The sequence below is a fragment of the Oncorhynchus mykiss genome, chromosome 13 (genome assembly GCF_057628025.1).
Source record: "Oncorhynchus mykiss isolate SJ-2025 chromosome 13, ASM5762802v1, whole genome shotgun sequence".
Taxonomy (NCBI): Eukaryota; Metazoa; Chordata; class Actinopteri; order Salmoniformes; family Salmonidae; genus Oncorhynchus; species Oncorhynchus mykiss.
In genome coordinates, this window is record NC_143034.1 from 60873770 (window position 1) to 60893766 (window position 19997).

The window sequence follows — 19997 nt, forward strand, 5'->3', positions numbered from 1 at the left end:
GAGAAACCAAGGCTGTTGAGTCTGTCGATAAAAATGTGGTGATTGACATAGTCGAAAGCCTTGGTCAGGTCAGATTGAATCACATTTTCCTCTAGCATTTTTCCTGTGCTTATAGCTACATTCTGCTAAAAAAATATATATTAACCCACTAATCCTTGCCGATGACAAGCATACAGTTAACAGTCACTTTAATTGTGTTTAAATACTGCATCAACCATATCATATGTACATACTGTATTCTATACTATGCCACAATATCTCCAATGCCGCTCTGACATATATTTATATATCTAACGCTCAATGAGTGAATAGGTGTGGAGTCAGGCGCAGAGAGCAAAAGATGCGGGAAAAACACGCTTTAATGTCCAGAAATAATCACAGGAACAAAAATAGTATACCAAACCAGGTATAACTACAGAACAAAAGTACCCTATCGTGAAAAATAAAAGGACAGCGAGAAACCCAAATGAAAACACTAACCACTCTACAACATACAGATGAACAAGCCCGCACAAACAGAAGCGTGCTGAACGAACTTAAATAACCCCACCCTAACAACCAAACAAGGAACAGGTGAAACCAATTAGACAAAACCAAACGAACACAGAACAAAGGATCGGTGGCAGCTAGTAGACCGGCGAGCGCCGAGCGCCGAGCGCCACCCGAACAAGAAGGGGAGTCACCTTCGGTTATATTCGTGACAATATATGTGCAATCCATTCCTTACTTAGATTTATGTGTATTTTGGGTATATGTTGTGAAACTGTTAGATATTACTTGTTAGATATTACTGCACTGTCATAGCTAGAAGCACAAGCATTTCGCTACACCCGCAATAACATCTGCTAAACACATGTATGAAACCAATAAATATGATTTCATTTGAACATGATGCAACCTCCACCACGCTTGAAAATATGTGTAATTGAAAAACCTCCCTGGTCTTTGTGCTTGAATCTGTGCTTGAAATTCACTACTAATTGAATGTGTTGGGTACAGAGATGGGGTCATTCATTCATGTTATCCCCTTCCAGTCTCCTCCTTTATTTCCAGACTTTTTATAACTTCCCCACAATGAGAGTTCTAGAATGTGTGTTCCTCTTGGCTTTCATCTCAGATGAGTTAACTGGAGTTATTTCTGTCCAGTGTAGGAGAGAGGAAGGGAGCTGTGCTATTAGGCTGGAGGGTCACAGTCATCTAAACTGTTTGTTTCTCAGCTGTTCAGGGTCAGTCACTCACCTCCTCTGAGCCAATGGGAAAGAGACCTGGAGAGTCAGTAACACTGTCCTGTACAGCTTCTGGATTCTCCATGGGTAGGTACTGGATGCAATGGCTACATCAGAAAAAGACAAGAGTAGATTGGGAAAGGACAAGAGTGCATTGGGCAAATTGATTGGGGCACTGGCACTATACTTGCCCAGTCTCTTCAGGGAAGTTCACCATAACCAAACATAGCTCCAAAAACCAGCTGTGTTTCAAGGTGAAAAGCCTGAAGAATGAAGACTGTTGAGTGTTATTATAGTGACACAGGATGCTGCAGTACCATACACAAACTGATTAACACTGATCTCAGTGTGTGGCAAAAGGTATGTCTGTTCTTTAAACACACAAACTACTCAACAGTAGTGAAAAAAAACACTGATATCAATATTATCCCTATAAATTAATCCTGACTGTCTGTAGTTTAATACTTATGGCTGTGTTCATACAAGGTGTGTTCATATGTGAGTCTGTTGTGTCCACTACAATCACTCTCAGACAATAGACTTTTAAAATAGTTTTTATTGTGACAACTTTAACTAACAAACTACAGAATTATGACCTACAGATTAAAGCGACTGGAGGTGTTCGAACTTCAAAGTAACATTTTTATTTCATAGTTTGCCAAATGTTGTTTGTGATTTTGAATTTCTACATGTTTTCAGGGCCAAACTGACTGAGTCTGAACCAGTGGCTAAAATGCCTGGAGAATCCCACAAACTGACCTGTACATATTCTGGAATCTCAACTGGCTCCAACTTTAATTTGATCAACGACTGTAAACAACGAGCAGAACAGAACCATTCATAATGCTGCACAATGCATTCCATAAGAGATTTTTGGATTATTATTATGATAAATAATTGTTCTACTCAATGTCACTGTGATACTAGTAATTTGTAATCTGTACGTAATCCTGAATCTCCTACCTTGATGCAAATCAATTCCCTTCTTTGTATAAAAAGAGTCTCTCTCACTCAGTTGGAGTAAATAAGTATTGTTCCCATCAGTTCTGCTTCCTCATAAACCATGTTCACCGGGGTTAGGTCTTGCTCGGGGTCCACGGGGTTTAACACGCATTACCAAGCATTATTCTAAGCATGATCAGAGAGAGAGAGAGAGACAAAGAAACCATGGCTTGTGCCATGGCCTATAGCTCATATGAGGGAAAGGAAGGGAGACAGTGTATATCTCACTACAGCAGGTCAGGAACAAAAAAAGAAAGAGACAATGAACCCAAGACCCTTTTATAACATCTGACTTGTTTGGATTCAAAATCTGAGTTGTTGACCATTGGCATTACTGTAAAGTTAACCTCCAATCAGATATCAACCCTACAGACCTACACTCCACACTGCCCCTTTCCCACCTAGACAAAAGGAGCACCTGCAATTGAAGTCGGAAGTTTACATACACCTTTGCCAAATACATTTAAACTCAGTTTTTCACAATTCCTGACATTTAATCCTACTAAAAAATGCCCTGTTTTAGGTCAGTTAGGATCATAACTTTATTTTAAGAATGTGAAATGTCAGAATAAAAGTAAAGAGAATTATTAATTTCAGGTTTTATTTCTTTCATCATATTCCCAGTGGGTCAGAAGTTTACATACACTCAAGTTTACATTTCTGGCTTTTTTATGGCGGTTTTGGAGCAGTGGCTTCTTCCTTGCTGAGTGGCCTTTCAGGTTATGTCGATATAGGACTCATTTTACTGTGGATATAGATACCTTTGTACTTGTTTCCTCCAGCATCTTCACAAGGTGAGAGGCAGGACTTTCAGCGTGATCTGCGTCAGAAATAGGAATGACTTCTATTTTAGCCCATGGTAACGCAGACGCTCATTGGCGCACGCGAGCAGTGTGGGTGCAATAATTGAATAACATGGATTTCAAATGTATTTTGTGACACTCGCGCACGCAACGTGTTTGGTCTGGTCAGCATGTAAGTGTATGTGTAATGTCGTGTGTGTAGGTGGAAGGGAAGTCAGGCGCAGGAAAATCGAACTTGGTATAAATGGAGTAGTTTAATAAAGTTAAACAAAACTCCAAAACCAAAGTACATAATAAATAAAAGTGGGTACAAGAACCCATCACGCACCAATCCATAATACACGAGCATACAAACAAACAATCTCTGACAAGGACATGAGGGGAAACAGAGGGTTAAATACACAACATGAAATGAATGCGATTGGAACTAGGTGTGTTGGAAGACAAGACAAAACCAATGGAAAATGACAAATGGATCAATGATGGCTAGAAGACCGGTGACGTCGACCGCCGAGCACCGCCTGAACAAGGAGAGGCATCGACTTCGGCAGAAGTCCTGACCGTATGTAAACTTCCAGAAGTCCTGACCATATGTAAACTTCCGACTTCAACTGTACATGATTAAATGTCCATGTGGGCTGTGTTATGCAAGTAAAACCTCTCTTTCTCTCAAACAGAGAATTAGTGAACATAAAAGTTGCATGGGCAGAAAGGACAGGGATGATCCAAACGCATTACATTTTAATGACCAAAAACATGACTTGTAATGATAACCATGCATGTAATGTTGTAAATGTGAACATGAACTGCCACCACTTCTGCCTACTCTGACGTTTTTACTTGCACTGCACCCAATGATTTATGAAAACGTACTTGACAGGTTGATGTTCTCATTGTAGTTTTACAGACGTGTTTAATACGTTTTGTGTACACTGTTAGAATACTTATGAAATGCACATTGTTATTTTTGGTAACACATGTATATTTTCCCTCGAATCCAACCCCATTCGATCCATTGAGCAGATGTGGGTAGAACAATGTCCACACAAGGGTTCAAATTAAAAACACTCACAAAAGCTCCAACGAAGGCCATGAGGTCGATATGTATCGCTTAATAAAGTGTAGTGATACTACTGTAGCAAGAGCAGTGTGGGGGTTTCTTATTTCTTCCACAGTTATTTATTAAAATAGGGAGTTATTTGTTTCATTTGACTGTGTTAACTAGCAGTACTAGATATTTCTATGAGAGTCAGATGGATACATAGCAAAAAAACATGATTATTCGTCTTTCTGAAATGAAACCATCAAGTGCTGGATTTGAAACAAAACATGTCTGTCATTGAACAACACACAATCTCTTTCATATTTTCTTTAAACAATAAACGCTAATTTTCCAACATTTCTGAAAAGAGTTTTGGAATGAAACTCGTCAAATGTACATTTAGATATCACATGAAAGTCCTTAACATGATTGTTGAATGACTACCTTTTCTCTGTACCACACACTTACAATTATTTGTGAGTTCCTTCAGTCGAGCAATGAATTTCAAACAGATTCAGCCACAAAGACCAGCAAGGTTTTGCAATGCCTCGCAAAGAAGGGCCCCTATTCGTAGATGGCAAAAAAAAAAAGCAGAAATTGAATATCCCTTTGAGCATGGTTAAATTATTAATTACACTTTGGATGGTTTTCACCTAGTAACTACAAAGATGGTGTCCTTCCTCACTCAGTTGCCGTAGAAGAAGGTAACATAATTTGGTTGCTGTGATTATAGAAAACTGAGGATGGATCAACAACATTGTAGTTACTCCGAAATACTAACACAAATGACAGAATGAAAAGAAGGAAGCCTGTACAGAACAAAAAATACTCCAAAACATGCAATCAGGCGCAAAAGTAAAACTGCATAAAAATGTGGCAAAGAAATTAACTTTGTCTTGAATACGAAGCGTTATGTTTGAGCCAAATCCAACACAACACAGCACTGAGTACCACTCTTTATATTTTAAAGAATGGTGGTGCCTGCATCATGTTATTGGTATGCTTGTCATTGGCAAGGACTAGGAATTTTTCATTTTTTTATAAACAGAAACGGAATAGAGCTAAGAACAGGCAAAATCCTCTAGGAAAACCTGGTTCAGTCTGCTTTCCAACAGACAAATTCACTTTTCAGCAGGACAATAACCTAAAACACAAGGCAAGATATACACTGGAGTTACTTACCAAGACAACATTGAATGTTCCTGAGTAGCCTAGTTACAGTTTTGACGTAATTGTCATGAAAAGCTGTGGCAATGTCTGTTTAATAACAATCAACAACCAGAGCTTGAACAATTTTTAAATGAATAATGTGCAAATATTGTACAGTCCAGGTGTGTAATGCTCTTAGAGACATACCCAGAAAGACTTACAGCTGTACTCGTTGCCAAAGATGATTCTAATATGTATTATTTCAGGGTTGTAAATACTTATGTACATGAGACATTACTGTATTTAATTGAATTTTAATAATTAGCAAAAATGTTTTCACTTTGCCATTAAAGGGGTATTGTGTGTAGATTGGTGTGAAAACTATAATTAATCCATTAATGAATTCAGGCTGTAACACAACAAAATGTGGAATAAGTCAAGGGGTATGAATAATATCTGAGGGCACTGTAATTGTCATGGTGATGTCCATACACAGTAAGTAAAGCATTACATGTTGACTGAAGAATGTCTGAGTATCATGGTCAAAGTTTATATTAGTGTAAATACCACATCTTCAACTGAATGTTTAAATGTTTTTGTTTTACAGGTGTTTGTTCTGATATCAGATTGGATCAGTCACCTTCTCAGAAGAAAAGACCTGGAGACACAATTAAATTGTCCTGTTCAATCTTTGTTTATTCAATGATTAGATATACAATTGGATATACACTGGATAAGGCAGAAACCAGGGAAAGTACTGGAGTGGATCGGGAGAATGAAGAATGGTTCAGGCACAGATGTTATCCATGCAGACTCCCTGAAAAGCTTATTCATCCTGACTGAGGATGTCTCCACAAGCACACAGTTCTTAGAGGCCAAGAGTTTGAGAGCAGAGTACTCTGTTGTTTATTATTGTGCTCAACAGACACTGACTGGAGATGGTGAAGCAGTTATACAAAAACCCCAACACCGCCTAACAATATGGCTAGCTGGTGTACTACTTCCTCTCTTTGTGTCACGCTAGAATAATGCTGTGTATAGCATTACTGTAAAGAATACAATAACAATATCACAAAGAACTACACAATAAAAGGGTCCAGCCTCTAACATTCAAACTACCTCTTGCCTAGTCTGGTCAAGCTTTCTTGATGTCACATAAAAAAATTCATAAACAAAGTATTCAGAACATATGAACCTGTTCCCCATCTCTGAATTCTCTATTTAATCTCTGTGTGATCTTCCCACCCTGGGAGGAGGAGTCAATGCAAAACTCTGAGCTCTTTTATTGTCCCTCCGGAACTGTCATTACACATACCTGGTCCCCATATCCTTGATTAGTAACTGTATAAGTGTGCCCTTTGTTCACCATTGTCTTGTCTATTATTGTTCCATTGTCCGTTGGTCGTGTGAGTAACTGTGCTTGTTTTGGCTCTCGTGCTGCGTGTTGTGCGTTTGTGTTTTCAGGTCACGTCCCGTGTATTTATTACAGATCTCGCCACGTGTATGTATTAGAGGTACTCCTCGCTCTTTGTTTGGGTTCAACCCTGTGTTTTGTATACATGTTTGTTTGATCTTCGTCCCTGTGCCTTTACATGTGACGCTGTCATTTGGTTGAAATATAAAACCATATTACGCATTTCTGCAACTGTCTCCTGACCCTTCATACCAACGAGACATCCATCACTACTTATCTCACTGCAGAGTGGAGGAGAAGGACTGACGACTAGACTGAGTGTTACACTGATCATAGTCTAACATGTTTAACAAAGATGACATAATAGGGATACATGCTACTGATTCTAGGACTGTCAGAAAAACACTTTGTTTTTACTTTCAACAGATGGTTGTGTGTACTTAAAAGCTTTTGTTCAAGTTTGAAATACTCTATTTTTATCAACAGGTGTTCAGGGTGAGATACTGAGTCTGGCCCCATGGTTAAACAGACTGGAGAATCCCACCAAATGACATGTACAGCCTCTGGTTTAGACATGAACAACGACTGGATGACGTGGAACAGACAGGCTCCTGGGATAGGACTGGGTTGCAATTATTACTGGCAGTGATGGTGGTATCACTTACTAATCCCATCTCCAGAGACAATAGCAAGCTGCATCTCCAGATGAACAGTCTGAAGACTGAAGACTCCTCTGTTTATTATTGTGCCAGAGACAGTGACACAGGAAACTGCAGTCAATATCTTTCAAAAGGAGACACCATGTGTACATTTAACCATTTATTCGAAAAGATTACAATGCATAGTCTTGGCGTTAGGCTCTGCTCCTTCAGGGTATCTAACTGCCAGAGTGAAGAATCATATGAAGATGGTAATAGAACTACAGGCAGTGAGTACAATATGCTATATCAAATCCCCTGAAGGAAGAAACACAGAACCCACAGGTGGAGGCTGGGGTGGTGATGGGATATCAGAAACAGCAAGCATAAAGAGTAACTGCTAGTTACAGCAGGAGAGCAGCAAGAGACACCAGCACATGGGAGTGTTGACATCTGACTTATAGTGTAGGAAGCATGTGTAGAACTGGTCAACTTAAATATACCGCATGTAATTAGATTGTGAATCCAATTGGTGTAATATCTGCTGAATTAATCAGCTAAAGTCACCACAATCTGGTTTCCCTTCTGAACTGGCTCCGATATATAATCAGCTAAAGTCACCACAATCTGGTTTCCCTTCTGAACTGGCTCCGATATATAATCAGCTAAAGTCACCACAATCTGGTTTCCCTTCTGAACTGGCTCCGATATATAATCAGCTAAAGTCACCACAATCTGTTACGGTGAGTGAATGAGGACCCAAAAGCGAACTAACTTAAACAGAGCTTCTTTAATAACCAAACATAGGTAGGCTCAGATAGACCGGCAGATTCCGACAGGACAGGACAAGGTTACAGCAAACATGACGATAGTCTGGCTCAGGCATGAAACACAACAAACAAGAATCCGACAAGGACAGGAACAAAAACAGAGAGAGATATAGGGGACTAATCAGAGGGAAAAAGGGAACAGGTGGGAAACGGGGTGACGAGGTAGTCAGGAGGAGACAAGGAACAGCTGGGGGAAAGCGGGGGAGAAAAGGTAACCTAATACGACCAGCAGAGGGAGACAGGGTGAAAGGAAAGGACAGAAAGACACAACATGACAATACATGACACAATCTGGTTTCCCTTCTGAACTGGCTCCGATATATAATCAGCTAAAGTCACCACAATCTGGTTTCCCTTCTGAACTGGCTCCGATATATAATCAGCGAAAGTCACCACAATCTGGTTTCCCTTCTGAACTGGCTCCGATATATAATCAGCTAAAGTCACCACAATCTGGTTTCCCTTCTGAACTGGCTCCGATATATAATCAGCTAAAGTCACCACAATCTGGTTTCCCTTCTGAACTGGCTCCGATATATAATCAGCTAAAGTCACCACAATCTGGTTTCCCTTCTGAACTGGCTCCGATATATAATCAGCTAAAGTCACCACAATCTGGTTTCCCTTCTGAACTGGCTCCGATATATAATCAGCTAAAGTCACCACAATCTGGTTTCCCTTCTGAACTGGCTCCGATATATAATCAGCTAAAGTCACCACAATCTGGTTTCCCTTCTGAACTGGCTCCGATATATAATCAGCTAAAGTCACCACAATCTGGTTTCCCTTCTGAACTGGCTCCGATATATAATCAGCTAAAGTCACCACAATCTGGTTTCCCTTCTGAACTGGCTTCGATATATAATCAGCTAAAGTCACCACAAACTGGTTTCCCTTCTGAACTGGCTCCGATATATAATCAGCTAAAGTCACCACAATCTGGTTTCCCTTCTGAACTGGCTCCGATATATAATCAGCTAAAGTCACCACAATCTGGTTTCCCTTCTGAACTGGCTCCAATATATAATCAGCTAAAGTCACCACAATCTGGTTTCCCTTCTGAACTGGCTCCCCTTGATATATTTTTGATGACATCTTATTCACATTCACCTGTATATGAGCCTAATCCAATTCAGAGTTTGAATTACTGGTAGGTTTAAATTAATGTCCTCATTGAGCATACTGAAATATACAATGGGAAAAAATAAAAACGCAAGATGTAAAGTGTTGGTCCCATGTTTAATAAGCTGAAATGAAAGAATGTTCCAGTTCCAGCCGCTTCGTACAGCCATTGAAGAGGTGTGGGACAACATTCCACAGACCTAGGGCTGTGGCGGTCACAAAATGTTGTCAAGAAAATAACTGTCTCACAGTAAATGATTGTGAATTGATATAAACACATTTAGCATCTCCTGGCTTCCATACAAGCCACCGATGCAGACCTTTGGAACATCTACATTTTAAAAAGTCTAATGAATTCATGTAATAAATCCCACACCATCACAATGAATCCATGATTTATTTTAGACAGGTGTAAAGGAACATGATATGAAGAAAATGTAGTCTTTTCCAGATGAACAGAATAGCATACTCTGAGTTTTTCTTGTTAGGTCCTGATCTGGCCATGCCAAATGGCTGTGGGCTACACTAGTTCATTTAGCAGACAAGATTTGCTTAGAATTACGTGGTATGATTTTATAGTATGAAGAATACAATTGAACAAAGCTGAATTAAATAGAAAGGATATTTTCTCCAAACGATTTGAGGGAGTGCACACATGCGACTATTCTGAACCTCTTCATCCTACCCCCTCCTTTTTCGAACATTCTGTTAAAAATCGCGCAACATTTCAGCGTCCTGCTACTCATGCCAGGAATATAGTATATGCATATGATTAGTATGTGTGGATAGAAAACACTCTGAAGTTTCTAAAACTGGTTAAATCACGGCTGTGACTATAACAGAGCGTGTGTTTCATCGAAAAGCGCAAGAAAAACTGGTCACTGAAATCTGAAAAAAGTATCCATGCGCCCCTTTCATGAATTGTTTAAAGGAAACCAAATTTAATATGGAGACGGATGCAATTCCTACAGCTTCCACACGATGTCGCCAAATACGTCATTTTCATTGACATAAATCCTTTGAGACATTACCAATAGATCCGTCATTCCATCCAGCCTACCTCAATCGATTTTGGAAGATTGAAAAATGGACACTGTTTTCTTGAGTAGCTGCTATTGAATACAGATCGCCCAGTGATCAATTTGATCGCTTATTAACGTTTACAAATACCTAAAGTTGGGTTATAAAAGTAGGTTGAAGTGTTTTGTCAAAGAATATAGGCAACTTATAAAATTTTTAAACATGACGTTGCGTGTTGGAAGAGAGCTTTTTTCCTGATGCAGACAGGCTATACAAATGGATATTTTGGGCATTCATGGACGGATTTAATCGGGAAAAAGACCAATTTGTGATGTTTATGGGACATATAGGAGTGCCAACAAAGAATATCATCAAAGGTAATGAATGTTTTATATTTTATTTCTGCGTTTTTGTGTAGCGCCGGCTACGCTAATTATTTTGTTTACATCGCCTTCAGGCATTTTGGGGTGTTGCATGCTATCAGATAATAGCTTCTCATGCTTTCGCCGAAAAGCATTTTAAAAATCTGACTTATTGGCTAGATTCACAACAAGTGTAGCTTTAATTCAATACCCTGCATGTGTATTTTAATGAACATTTGAGTTTTAACGAGTACATTTAGCATTTAGCGTAGCGCATTTGCATTTCCAGGTGCCTACTTGAGACGTCTGCGTCCCAAGTAGGATCAAGAGGTTATCCAGCCGCTTTGTCAGATTTCAAAAAGGCTTTACAACAAAAGCATACCATGCGATTATCTGAGGACAGTGCCCCGGGAACAAAAGCATTAAAACCATTTTCCAGACAAGCAGAGGCGTCACAAAAGTCAGAAATAGCGATGAAATAAATCACTTACCTTTTGAAGATCTTCCTCTGTTTGCAATCCCAATGGTCCCAGCTACATCACAAATTTTTGTTTTGTTCAATAAAGTCGTTCTTTATATCCCAAAAAGTCTGATTAGTTGGCATGCTTTATTCAGTAATCCACCGGTTTCACTCGTTCAAAATTCATAAGACCTTTGGCGAAGACTTTTGGAGGATGGCCTGGTTTCAAGAAGGGCAGCAAAGAAGCCACTTCTCTCCAGGAAAAACATCAGGGGCAGACGGATATTCTGCAAAAGTTACAGGGATTGGACTGCTGAGGACTGGGGTAAAGTCATTTTCTCTGATGAATCCTCTTTCCGATTGTTTGGGGCATCCGTAAAAAAACTTGTCCGGAGACAAGGTGAGCGCTACCATCAGTCCTGTGTCATGCCAACAGTAAAGCATCCTGAGACCATTCATGTGTGGGGTTGCTTCTCCGCCAAGGGAGGTGGCTCACTCACAATTTTGCCTAAGAACACAGCCATGAATAAAGAATGGTACCAACACATCCTCCGAGAGCAACTTCTCCCAACCATCCAGGAACAGTTTGGTGTCGAACAATGCATTTTCCAGCATGATGGAGCACCTTGCCATAAGACAAAAGTGATAACTAAGTGCCTCAGGGAACAAAACATCGATATTTTGGGTCCATGGCCAGGAAACTCCCCAGACCATAATCCCATTGAGAACTTGAGGTCAATCTTCAAGAGGCAGGTGGACAAACAAAAACCCACAAATTCTGACAAACTCCAAGCATTGATCATGCAAGAATGGGCTGCCATCAGTCAGGATGTGGCTGAGAAGTTAATTGACAGCATGCCAGTGCGGATTGCAGAGGTCTTGAAAAAGAAGGGTCAACACTGCAAAATATTGACTCTTTGCATCAACTTCATGTAATTGTCAATAAAAGCCTTTGACACGTATGAAATGCTTGTAATTATACTTCAGTATTCCATAGTAACATCTGACAAAAATATCTAGACACTGAAGCAGCAAACTTTGTGGAAATTAATATTTGTGTCATTCTCAAAACTTTTGCCCACGACTGTACACACTTTCTATTAACTATTTTCTAAGATAGCACTACACACTTCCCCTGATAATAATGAATTGGTCACTGCACTTAATACCTTGTATTATAACCGATACCATAAACGTCTTCGAATCTATTACTTGAGAATACGGACTTTATGTCCTATTCCAGTACTTCCTCAAAAATCACTATTATTGATAACCCACATCATCTCTCATCGCGCCCTCTCCCCATAGGGCATAAACCAGCCTCTCTCCATATTGATACTGCTGCTACACGTAAATCAAACAGTTTTCGAATATCCTATATTTTCTTTTTGTTTTTTTAGCTCAATATCTTCTAGAACTCTCGTCTTAAACGAAAATCTCACTGCAACTGGGACTTTTGTCCTTTTTACAGATCTCGCAGGGGAATACCTCCACTAGGGACCTATCCTATTGTCACGCCCTGACCTTAGTATTCTTTGTTTCTATATTATTTTGGTTAGGTCAGGGTGTGACATGGGTGATGTATGTGTTTTTGTACTGTCTAGGGGTTTTGTATGTTTATGGGGGTTGTTTACTATCTAGGTGTTTATGTATGTCTATGGTTGCCTAGATTGGTTCTCAATTAGAGGCAGCTGTTTTTCGTTGTCTCTGATTGGGAACCATATTTAGGCAGCCATCTTCTTTGGGTATTTCGTGGGTTATAGTCTATGTCTAGTTGCCTGTGTCTGCACATTTATATTCCAGCTTCACGTTCGTTTTGTTATTTTGTATAGTTTGTTTAGTGTCCATCTTTATTAAAAGTATCATGTATTCATATCACGCTGCGCCTTGGTCTCCTCCATTAAACGAACGTGACACCTATATGGAACCTACCCTTCACTTATATTAGCCTGGCTCTCTGAGAGAACCTCCACTTGGGACCTATTGTTAAAGGAACCTACTCTTCACATATATTAGCCTGGCTCTCGCAGAGAAAAACCTCCTTGGGACCTATCCTTAACTATTTTGGGCTAGGGGGCAGTATTTTGAAGTTTTGATGACAAACGTGCCCAAAGTAAACTGCCTGTTACTCAGGCCCAGAGGGAGGATAAGCATATAATTGGTAGAATTGGATAGACAACACCCTGAAGTTTCTAAAACTGGTAAAATATTGTCTGTGGGTATAACATAACTGATTTGGCAGGCAAAATCCCGAGGACAATCCATCCTGGAAAAAACATTTTGAGGTCATTGGACTTTTCAATGCTTTTCTGTGGGAAAGTCTAATAATTAACCCAGATTGCAGTTCCTATGATTTCCACTAGATATCAACAGTCTTTAGAAATGGTTTCATACTTGGTTTTTGAAAAATGAAGAAGTATTCGTATTCTTTCGAAGTATCCCTCAGAAGGACTCTAGTCTTTTGGTGCGCGTGAATGAGTGCGCGCTCCTTGTTCTTTTTCTCTGGTATTGAATACAGTATATTCCATTTAAAATGGTATTGATTATTTACATATTAGGGTACCTGAGGTTGGATTAGAAACATTGTTTGAATTGTTTGGAATAAGTTTACAGGTAGCTTTTTAGATTTCTTTGTAGGCATGTTGGGCGAGTTAGAACAGGTGGATTTCTGAATCAAACACGCCAAATAAAACGGACATATTTGGGATATAAAGAAGGACTTTATCGAACAAAATGACCATTCAATGTGTAACTGGTACCCTTTGGATTGCAAAAAGATGAAGATCTTCAAAGGTAAGTGATTTATTTTATCGCTATTTTTGAGTTTTGTGACACCTGTGCAGGTTATGAATTCATGTTAATGCAGGAAGTGGGTGAGGCACTGTCTTCAGACGATCAAATGCTATGCTTTCGCCGTAAAGCCTACTATAAATCGGACAAAGCGTTTCGATTACCAAGATTCTAAGCTAAAGAATGGTGTATAACACTTGTATTTTTTTTAATGTTTAATATTACGAAATGTTCTATTTTGAATTTCGTGCTCTGCAATTTCACCTGATGTTGTCGAGGTGGGAAGCTAGCATCCCAATGATCCGAAAGAAGTTAAGCATTTGCCCTGTACTGAAAAGCTTTCCACAATTTTATTCAATAAAGTTGTCAGGTCACACAGAAACAGCATTTTTCCCATAATGTGGTCAAACTGTATGAGAAGTAAGTATTCATGCATCCATTCCATAGTCTAAGGATTTATGTTTGATAATCCACTCTGTTCCACACTGGTCCTGCTCTCCTTTTCACAATGTTGTCTGTTTCTCTCACACACCCCACTCCTCTCTTCTCATATGTGACTCTCACAGCTGTGTGGCACCACGCATGGTGAACTCCAGTCTGTCACCTGGGTGTTTCAGGGTCCCAGTTTAGCGTCTCTGATGATTCAGATAGGCAGTTAAGTATCTCAGGGACTGTAGGGACTGTCCCTAAACACTTTCATGATCTGATTCTCACTCTCTTGTTTCAGCTGCGGATAAAAAGCTTTTTTGCATCAACCACATGAAGACAATTTGAATTTGATTAAATGGTGAGATGGATCAAATCATTTAATTTTAATTATTGGTTTGTCAACAGTTGTATGAATTATATTATTTAATATTGTCAGTCATTCACTGCTACTCATCACACACAATGCTATTGACAGACCATATTCATGGTCTGTGTTGGTAATACATATTAACACATTTTACGAGAATTGCATTCAACAATGAGTCCTTAACTAAAATAACAAATTGCTCTATCAGGTTTCTCATACTTTAGTATGTCTTGATTATAATTGTTTATAGGGGAGAGTGTTTAAGAATGTGTTTTTATCAGGTGTGTCTATCAAAATTAGTGTTGGGCGTAGTAGTTCAAATCTACCCAAGCATAACTTCTGCTTCTAACACTCACCTGCTCTGGATACAACAAGCTGAACGTTGTCACACCCTGACCTTAGTGTTCTTTGTTTTCCTTTTTATTTTGGTTAGGTCAGGGTGTGACATGGGTGATGTATGTGTTTTTGCCTTGTCTAGGGGTTTTGTATGTTTATGGGACTGTATCCTTTCTAGGTAGTTTGTATGTCTATGGTTGCCTGGATGGTTCTCAATTAGAGGCAGCTGTCTATCGTTGTCTCTGATTGGGAACCATATTTAGGCAGCCATATTCTGTGGGTACTTTGTGGGTGATTATCTATATCTATATCCATGTCTTCTGTCTTTGTGTCTATACACCAGATAGGACTGTTTCGGTTTTTCACATTTGTTGTTTTGGTATTTTGTAGTGTTCACGTCTATGGTCTTTATTAAACATGTTGAACACTGACCACGCTGCGCGCATCAAATTGGTAAACAAATACAAGCCCATTGTCTGCCAATTATACTCCTGATACGACTTGATGGTATTCTAATTGATGTCTATCAAACAATCAATGAACTCATTCATGAAGATCAAAGCACTGTACAAAGAAACATGATCTAAAAAATATATATGCAACAATAATATATGTTATTTATATCATAATTCTTTGTATCTTTTTGATAGTACAGAGCTTAGATCTTCTTGTTCGATATTGGCCACCTTTATCATATGAATGATTAAAACTTTAATGATTGGAGACAATAAACACTAATGGGTTGTGAAACAAACAATATTGACAGAGTGTAAAGCTCATTGTATCACAGTCCTGCCTAACATTATCCTCCAATTTATGTCTGGCTTTTTACATGGACAACACAGAGCTTTACATAGCTTGCACATGTATTAAATATTTTTTGCCCCACTGATATTTCCATGAACTATATATATCCTCACCTTATGCAAATTTCAGCTAGCCCTTCTTCCTTTCTATCCCTCTACCTCCCTCTATATAAAAAACTTCCAGTATCTGAGAGTCCTAGTACGTCCCTCTGAGTCCTGGGGAGTAGAGAATAGCAGCTCCCACCAGTTCAGCTTCAACACAAACCATGTTCCCTGCATCTCTACTGCTGATGCTGGCAGCTGTATCCTGTGAGGACCTGACTATAGTCTGATCAGTATAACTTGTGTTGCTGTGACACTGATATGATTCCTTGATTGATCTGACCTGTCATTCCTCTCCCTCCTCAGGTGCCCACTGTCAGGTCGTACTCACACAGGCTGAACAGTCAGTCCAGGGGACCCCTGCAGGATCCCTCAAACTCACATGTGCCTGTAGTGGATTCACTCTAAGCAGCAGTTACATGCACTGGATCCGCCAGGCACCTGGAAAAGGACTTGAATGGATCATTTACTATTACTCTGATAGTAACAAGAGCAATGCCCCTGTAGTACAGGGTAGATTCACAGCGTTGAAGGACAGCACTAATTTCTATCTGCACATGAACCTGTTGAAGCCAGAGGACTCCGCAGTGTATTACTGTGCTAGAGACTCACTACGGTTAAACTAATGAGAATAGCTGTACAAAAACCATCTGGTAGAGAAAGGAAGAACCTGCACAAACACACAGACACACGTATGGTAGGACCTGTAGACCATGACAAGGGGAAACATGAGGAACAATTCTAATGATGTATCAAATAATAACCCAATGATACACCTGTTAAAAACATGGTGCTAGTGTTGTTGATGCACCAACAGGGGACACTCACTCTCCATGTGAAAAAATAAAGACCAGTACTGATGAATGCTCTGCTTAAGTGTCTTAAATATGTTTCATCCACCACAAGTAGTAAAATTTTAATGTACTGTTTCATATCCCACCTTGACATAAAAAATATAGCAATTACATTTTTTTTTTAAACATTTCACCTTTATTTAACCAGGTAGGCTAGTTGAGAACAAGTTATCATTTGCAACTGCGACCTGGCCAAGAAAAAAGCATAGCAGTTTGACACATACAACACAGAGTTACACAGGGAATGAACAAAACATACAGTCAATAATACAGTAGAAAACAAAAGTCTACATGCAGTGAGTGCAAATTAGGTAAAATAATGGAGTTAAGGCAATAAATAGGCCATGGTGGCGAAGTATTTAAATTATGGCAATTAAACACTGGAATGGTAGGCGTGCAAAAGATGGATGTGCAATGTAGATACCGGGGTGCAAAAGGAGCAGAATAAATAAATACAGTATGGGGACGAGGTAGATAGATGGGCTGTATACAGATGGGCTATGAACAGGTGCAGTGATCTGTGAGCTGCTCTGACAGCTGGTGCTTAAAGCTAGTGAGGGAGATGGGAATCTCTAGCTTCAGTGATTTTTGCAGTTCGTTCCAGTCAGTGGCAGCAGAGAACTGGAAGGAAAGGTGACCAAAAGAGGAATTGGCTTTGGGGGGTGACCAGTGAGATACACCTGCTGGAGCGCGTGCTACGGGTGGGTGCTGCAATGGTGACCAGCGAGCTGAGATAAGGCGGGGCTTTACCTAGCTGAGACTTGTAGATAACCTGTAGCCAGTGAGTTTAGCGATGAGTATAAAGCGAGGGCCAGCCAACGAGAGCGTATAGGTCGCAGTGGTGGGTAGTGTATGGGACTTTGGTGACAAAACAGATGGCACTGTGATATACTGCATCCAATTTGTTGAGTAGAGTGTTGGAGGCTATTATATAGATGACATCGCCAAAGTCGAGGATCGGTAGGTTGGTCAGTTTTAGGAGGGTATGTTTGGCAGCATGAGTGAAGGATGCTTTGTTGCGAAATAGGAAGCCGATTCTAGATGTAATTTTTGATTGGATATGCTTAATGTGAGTCTGGAAGGAGAGTTTACAGTCTAGCCAGACAACTAGGTATTTGTAGTTATCCACGTATTCTAAGTCCGAGCCGTCCAGAGTAGTGATGCTGGATGGGTGGGCAGGTGCGGGCAATGATCGGTTGAATAGCATGCATTTAGTTTTATTTCTGTTTAAGAGCAGTTGGAGGCCACGGAAGGAGAGTTGTATGGCATTGAAGCTTGTCTGGAGGTTAGTTAACCTCTGAGCATGGAACCCGGTTGCGGGCTGAAATTCCACAACATACGGTGATCGCTACATAAATAGTCATATTAAACATTCATGAAAATACAGGTGTCTCACATGTATCGAAAGCCAAGAATCTTGCTAATACAACTGTGTTGTCAGTTTAAAAAAAGGATTTACTGCGAAAGAATACGATGCGATTATCTGAGGATAGAGACCATAAAAAACAACCATTTCAACCAGCACAGGATTTACAAAATCACAAACTGTATTAAAATAAATTGTGTACCTTTGACGGTCTCCGTCTGTTTGCAATGCCAATGCTCATTGTTACACAGTGAATGTTCTTTTGTTTGATCAAATCCGTTTTTATAGCCTAACACGAAACATTTTGTGAACCGCTTGTGTCGTGAATTCCGTCTCATTCCATTTTCGATGACAAATTCCAGGTAAATACCCACACAGAACAGAACGTGACTTTTCCAGTCATGTTTGGTTTCACTACAATCAACTGGTTTGTTTGTAACACAATCAAACCTGATGGGTCATTTCGCGGGACGTATTCACTGAAAGAAATCGATTTGAAGACAACAAGTAACGACATCATTGTGCACCAATGATTTGCCCGTTTCGTTGATTGACTGTATTTTAACCCAATGACCACTGATCGTCTTGGAATCTAGCTGGGTAGATAGCCAATGAGCTGAGGTAAACGACAATATCCAATGGTTGTGTGTTGGAAGACCAACCCATGTCGTAAACTCAGGCGTAAAGAGAGTCATTCGCTATTGAAGTTTTTTTCCAGAAGGAGCTACGCATTTTACGCACTGCATTGTTTTGGTAAACTCGCAGATTCAGCTGTTTATATATCAATCAGTATGGCGACTGTCAGGGAAAGCTAAACCTAAGTCTAGATATACAGATGTACACACAATTTTAGAAGAAATTTATCGGAAAAGTGATACAGAGATTGTTGTAGGACGATTCATTTAGCGATTCCCAAGTGGAGGAATATTTTTTGAACGTAATGTAATGGTGCCTGCAGAAGAGGAACAATGTCACCGTTTTGGACTGGTAAGTTCTACTCATTCTAATGCCCTTGTTTGAAATTAATGATATAAAATATTACTTGTGATTGCGATTTTTTTAAATTTTAGAAGCAATATATAAAAATGAAATGTGATGAAATTATGTGATTAAATTTTTATTTTTTTATTTTATTTCACCTTTATTTAACCAGGTAGGCTAGTTGAGAACAAGTTATCATTTGCAACTGCGACCTGGCCAAGATAAAGCATAGCAGTGTGAACAGACAACACATGGAGTAAACAATTAACAAGTCAATAACACAGTAGAAAAAAAGAGAGTCTATATGCATTGTGTGCAAAAGTCTACTACAGCATACAGGTCACAGTGGTGGGTGGTATAAGGTGCTTTAGTAACAAAATGGATGGCACTGTGATAAACTGCATCCAGTTTGCTGAGTAGAGTGTTGGAAGCTATTTTGTAGATGACATCGCCGAAGTCGGGGATCGGTAGGATAGTCAGTTTTACTAGGGTAAGTTTGGCGGCGTGAGTGAAGGAGGCTTTGTTGCGGAATAGAAAGCCGACTCTAGATTTGATTTTAGATTGGAGATGTTTGATATGAGTCTGGAAGGAGAGTTTACAGTCTAGCCAGACACCTAGGTACTTATAGATGAAATATATATATATTTTTTAAAATGTGGGTGATGTTATATCCTTCCTGTTTGGCCCTGTCCGGGGGTCTCATCGGATGGGGCCACAGTGTCTCCTGACCCCTCCTGTCTCAGCCTCCAGTATTTATGCTGCAGTAGTTTATGTGTCGGGGGGCTAGGGTCAGTTTGTTATATCTGGAGTACTTCTTCTGTCTTATCCGGTGTCTATGCTCTCTATAATTCTCTCTTTCTCTCTCTCTGAGGACCTGAGTCCTAGGACCATGCACCAG